The sequence below is a fragment of the Rhagoletis zephyria genome, unplaced genomic scaffold, assembly GCF_001687245.7.
Source record: "Rhagoletis zephyria isolate East Lansing unplaced genomic scaffold, Rhagoletis_zephyria_1.1 Rzeph_scaffold_06166, whole genome shotgun sequence".
Taxonomy (NCBI): Eukaryota; Metazoa; Arthropoda; class Insecta; order Diptera; family Tephritidae; genus Rhagoletis; species Rhagoletis zephyria.
This window is the reverse complement of record NW_016163249.1, coordinates 21300-28021: the sequence shown is the minus strand read 5'-3', so window position 1 is coordinate 28021 and position 6722 is coordinate 21300.

Here is a 6722-nt window from a genome sequence, read left to right as displayed (position 1 = left end):
GCAGAATGACGATACGCAGTTTTGTACTTTAAACGATGATATGTATGATTTTTAGGCGTTATTAAACGTTATAACATCTTGTGGATCCCTTTACTGTATTTACATATTTTGGTTTGTAGGCTTTAACAGAATATAAAATACGTTCAAGTGATTTTCTCTATCTGGTCCAACGCAGTGTTGGACAAATTGTAATTGTATTGTAATTTATAGAATTTATACCAAATTCTACAATACAAATACAAATGGTTTATATCATGATAAAATATTACAAGGTAAATTCATTCTCTCAATTCGTCGGCCAAGATTTTTTTCTGACGTTTGCCAACATTTTAAAATCATATAAAATTGAAAATAAATTGTTCACAATCGTTGTTGTTTGAGATTGAAAATGAGAATGTATGTGTGAGTTTGAGTTTTGATTTTAAAATTATATTGTTGGCAAACTTCAGACTGCCTCTCAATGGTTTAACCTTGTTATGTTTTTATCATGGTTTATAATATAAATATATAATATATATATATAATATAATATATAATATATATACAGTTGTGGAAGAAATAATAGAAACTTTTTACTTTGACCAGTTTTGGCTATATTACTTTGTTTATTCGATGTTTAATGTTTTTGTATAAAAGTGTAGCGCAATATATAACACACACTATATAAATCCATATTTCAAAGTTTGTACAAAAATTATAAAAATTCAACAAATTTTAACAAAATCCCCCAAAAATTTCAAGTTTACTAATCAGATTTTTTTGAACAATTTTGGGTATGCAGTTTATAGCCCATTAAATTTTAGTAGCTAAAATTGCAAACCGCAAGTCGCTAGAAAATCGCATTGATTTTAAATATTTTTTTTTTTGCTGACGCTGCTAGGCATTTCCTTCCATATAAAAAGAAATTTTGAGCATGGTCGAGCATGCTTTATATGGAAGAAAATGCACAACACCGCCAGGCAAATAAATTATTAAAAATCAACGCGATTTTCTAGCGTCTTGCGGTTTGCAGTTTTAGCTACTAAAATTTAATGGGCTATAAAACTGCATACCCAACATTTTTCAAAAAAATCTGATTAATAAGTTTGAAATTTTTGGGGGATTTTGTTAAAATTTGTTGAATTTTTATAATTTTTGTACAAACCTTGAAATATGGATTTATATAGTGTGTGTTATATATTGCGCTAGACATTTATACAAAAACATTAAACATCGAATAAAGAAAGTAATATAGCCAAAACTGATCGAAGTAAAAAGTTTCTATTATTTCTTCCACCACTGTATATATAATATTATTATCGAATATATAATATATATATATAATATAATATATAATATATATATATAATATTATTATAAAAATGGATTCAAGTTAAAAAGAAATAAATAAATGGTCAACTGTCGTATAATTGCAAACGCTAGTTATACGCCTAAATCTATAAATGTGTTTTTGCCAATGCCACGATTGGTGCAACGGTCGGCTCATCTGGCAATACAAAATCACTGGCAGCAACGTCAATGTGGGTATATTTGCATGGCTTGGGGAATGTTTGTACAGGTACAGGTTTGTCAAGGCTGAAAAAAGATGTGTATATTTTTCAGCATTTAATCGCTAATTATTCGAATTTTCTTACTTAAACCGAATGTTGGTGCCGTTGTTGCTGTTCAAGTTGCTCCGAAATCCGAACCTCTAGCAAGACCAGTGTTTCCGCACACGCCGTATAAAGGGGATATGGATTTGGCCTTCAATGGCATAGATATGGTGATGGGGAACAGGCAGTTGTTGTAAATGAGCGAAGGGCGCCGGTGAAGATGTTATTTGGCGAAACGTTGGGCCGGAAATGAAAGGCACTTGCAATCATTTTACATCCATTTGCAGAAGCCTGCAAACTAAGAGCTAAAAAATATATATTATAACTTTATGGATAATAAGCAGCATATAAAATTTAAACCCGATTTTATAACTATATCTCGCACACCCACAGCCTTAAGCTGGTTTGCTTTCAGTCAAAAATTTTTCCATAAGGCTTTCGATTCTTGGAGCTTTCTCCATTCTTTCCTTGAGTCGCTTCTCCTGGCTTCCTCTTTCCTAGCAGCAATTTCAATTAGAGTTTCTTGCATCGGTTTTTTCTTTCTTTGCTTTTCTTTTGGTGAGACCTCTTTTTTAACTACACATTGGCTACTCAATTTTATTGCCGGCTCAATGGAATCATCCAGTTTGCAAATTTTTTCTAGCTCTTCTTCAAACTGCAGCTTTTGGCGTTTTGCACCTGAGCTGCTGTTGTTTTCCACTTCCGCTTTTTTTCGTTTCATGATGGTCTTATACCTTTCTTCACACAGCTTCCAACTTTTCCCAGCGAACTCAGCGCCAATCTTCAACCACATTTCCTTCTTTGTCTTTAACTGCTTGAATGGCCCAAGGTCCGGCAAAAAGGAAGCGTACTTATCCAGCAAGAGTCTCGTTTCGCCTTCCGTCCATACTGCAAAAAAGCGTTGTTTAAAGGTTTAGTATTTTCGGCTTTTACTTTTCTATCAAAACATTCTCATATTACCTGTAACTATTTTGCTGCAACTGGGACTTTCTTCTTTAGCTTGCATTATTTTGTATTTATAAATTTTCAATTGGACACCAAAATTTCTTTAAATTGTACTCCGTTTAGCTCGCGAAAAAACAGCTGATTGCATTTCAGGGTTGCAGTTTGTGATCCTTTGTAAGTTTGAAGGGCTACACTGAACCTTAAGCAGGGTGTCAAATTCACAGAGTGAAGTGCAACTTTAAAAGACTTCCGCACCTCGGTAAGGCAACATATTCGTGTAGAAAATAAAACGCTATAAACTAACTTTATTTCTCAAAAAATCGGATTTTACGAACACATACAAGATTCTGCCACCTAAAGACGGGATAATCCTTGATCTGGAAACTGTATGTATTATTGATGCGCCTAAAAGATGCAGCGATTTCTATTATCAAGTTACATACTTGATGACAGTACGAATGGCAATTATAATAGGGAGGTTCTAGTTTTTTAAACTATAATTTTATTATCCGTGACAGCATAGCTTAAGTTTTCCCATCGCTCAAGCAACATATCTTTATGATTAGCTTTATCATCGCTGATCACAAACAGATATATGAAACATTTCAGATTAGCAGATAAGTAACGGTAGCAGTGCCTGGCCGAATTTATTGAAGTTTGTCAAACTTTAAATTGTGACACGTTACGGGCGTGACCAACATAATCGGTTCTTTTTTCGAAAATAAAAGCATATGAATACTTAGGAGCAATTCGCACATATTCCCCTGTGTCATAGCGTTACTTTCGTCAGCTTTTTTACACTATCCAAGATGTGTTTTCCTTCAAAAAATAACTATTTTGTGTATTTTGTGACGGGCGTGACATTAAAATATGCTTTGCTTCAATATATAATAAAATATTTTGAACTTGCCCGAAAATTTTGCCGTTACAATGCTAACGAATTGTTCTCCCCACTGACGACTGAAACAATGCAAAAAAGATAACAGACTACGAAAATCAGTCTTGTAAATTTTTAAAAAATTTAACCCTCATATGGGCTTGTAAATGGTACAACCTAAAGTAAAAAAATATCAGATTGTGAGATAAATTTCGGAATTTTGGCTTTCAGTCTTGAAAGTTAGATTTATTTGCTCTTACTTACTAGAAATAATACAGTCAAATTCTTAAGTTTATTTTCGTTCCATTCGGTATCGATTACCGTGGAATGAGCCATATGTAAGAAACGAAATATATTTTATGAAAAAGTTATCGAAATATGGATACAGTGAAAGCTCCCATACTTCATCTACTTTATGCCCGCCTATGGGAGATGTCCGCTGATGGGAGTTTCGTAAAAAATATCATTAAAATTCAAGTTTAAAAAATTGAAATAGCGGGTTTCTAAACTAAAATAATATTTATTCTTCAATAGACAAAAACAGGATGAATTAAAAATAAATTCAAATTTATGCCGTTTTCTTTCCTACCGACAAATCTCATTGCTTAAGCAACAAGAAGAGGGCAACGAAAAAGCAACACATTTTCTAGAAAAGGAAATGTCTTTGAATATGGTCTATGTTCTTGTGTACATATACATATGTATGTATATGTACAAGCGCAAGAGTCAACATCTGACTGAAAAAAAAACTAGATTAACCGCTTGTTAGAGTCTCGCGTCCGCTTATGGGAGATTTTTTTTCATAACTGGATATTTTTGAGTGTCCGCGTCCGTTTATCCGAGTCCTTATATGGGAGAGTGTTTTTTATGAAAAAAAACTCAAAATGGTTCGCTCCAAAGAATGTGTCCGCTTATAGGAGATGTCCGCTTATTAGAGCGTCCGTCTATGAGAGCTTTCACTGTTAGAATTTTTAATCAAAGAAAAGGGGCAAAACTCGCATGATTTTTAAGAAAAGTTTCAAAATAAGCCAATTTCTAAAAAGTCGGTGTCAGGGGGCATCGATCTCCAAAAAGTGTCAATTGGACACTTTAGTCGCACAACCGTAACACTGATGCTACCGCAACTTTGGTCCTGTCAAATCATACATTTTTACCATTTTACATAACTAAAGCACGTTTTTTATCGAAAAATTGAATATTATTAAAAATTTACTTATTTTACGGTTTCTTTTATCCTCCTTTTCGGATTTGTTTGCTTTTACTTGAGAAATGGCGCAATCTTGAATACTATCATTCTTGACTTTTCAAGAGTAAATGTATGAAGACAGATTAGTTTTAATGGACTGATGGACAAATAAGAAAGCTACATTAATTTGAAGTGCAATAAATTTTTGGTTTGAGAGCACACTTGACGACGCTCAAAATTTATTTTCCTACAAAACTGCATACTTAAAAAAATTCCAAAAAAATTTGATTAAAAAATTGGAAATCTTATAAATATTATAAATGTGAAAGTTTGTATGTTTGGATGTTTGGGAAATCATCCCGCGGAAACGACTACACGGATTTGCATGAAATTTTGTACGCAGATAGCTTATGGGCCAGATTGGTTAATAGGCTAATTTTTAAGAGTTGCCACCTGTTAAAAAAGTTTCATTTATTTAATATGCGGGAACGACTGAATGGATTTGCATGAAAATTTGCACACAGATAGCTTATAACCTAGATTGGAAAATAGGCTACTTTTCTTAAGAGTTGCCACGTGTTAAAAAAGTTTCATTAAGTTAATACGCGGAAACGACTATATGGATTTGCATGAAATTTTGCAAGCAGATAGCTTATGACCTACAGTGGAAAATAGGCTAATTTTTTGGAAGAGTTGCCACCTGTTAAAAAAGTTTATAACCTGGCCTTCATAAAATACCACTTCTCATTACTGTAGCAAATGCCTCAAGAGAGCTTTAGATTATAAGGCCGAACCCGGCTCTCCCTTTTCCATTTAATGAAATTTATTCTGTCTTCCACAAACAGGGATATGTGGCAAGAAAAAGTAAATTTGTACTGGAAGTGCCACGCCCCTTTTTCTTATAAAACTAATCTTCTTCCATGAATTTAGAATTGATTTTACATACCCCAGTACCAAGTCCCAGTACTCTACCATGAACACCTCTAGAGATAAACAGTAAGAGTAAGTAAGATTTGTACGGCAGGAACCATGTCCCCTTTTCGAATAACGCAAATTCTTCACTTTGAGTATGGAATTAATTTTGTATACACATCTCGGTGCCAAGTTCCAGTCCTCTGCAATAAACACCTCCAGAGATATGCAGCATAGAAAAATCAATTTGCATGGGAGTTGCCACACCACACAGAGTTTTCCAATAACTCTCATTTTTCTCCATGAGTATGGTATTAGTTTCACATACATACATGCATACATATGTATTTCCATACCAACCTTGAGTGCTTTACCCCAAACATTTGAAGAGATATGCAATATGAAATTTTCATTCAGTATGGGAGGTGCTACGCCTCTTTTCCAAAAACGTCCATTTTTCTCCGTGCATATGAACATGATTTCACACAGTGTTGGCAAACTGTTAATCTGATTAAAATTAATCCGATTAAAAATTAACGATTAAAATGTTAATCGCGTTTGTCGATTAAAATTAATTAGTCGTAATCAACTGCACGATTAATGATAACATTTTTTTAGTCGTTAATCGCTGGCTGCGATTACGTTTAATTAATTTAAAACATTAATCCTTAATCCAATTAAAAATAAAATCTGATTAATTTGTCTAGTTTGTCCGAGTTTGAAACCAAACACCAGTTATAGTAAATATTTTGTGTTTTACGCTTATAAAAAGCACGTAATATAAGAAAATAATAATTATTGTTATTAGTAATACATAAACTGGGAACTTTTACAAACCTAGTTTGCAAAACGTTTGTTGGTATATATCTTAATGAAAATGCACACCAGATTGCTTAGATTGATGAGGAAACCCGACTTAGCCATACCGGATTAACTTGCTTTGTGTGCACAGGGAAATTCCAGCATAACTTAATTAATCACCAAACTTACTTGATCAAATTAAGAGTTAATGATTAAAAAATAATTTTTTAATCGCGGTTACCATAACTGTTTAGTCGGATTAAAATTAATCATCATTAACTGTAAACTGATTGAATTTAATCGAATTAACTAACTAATTAAAACATCAATCGATTAATGCCAACATTGATTTCACATACATATCACTATACCAAGTTTCAGTTCTCTCCCACAAATACTTCGAGAGATA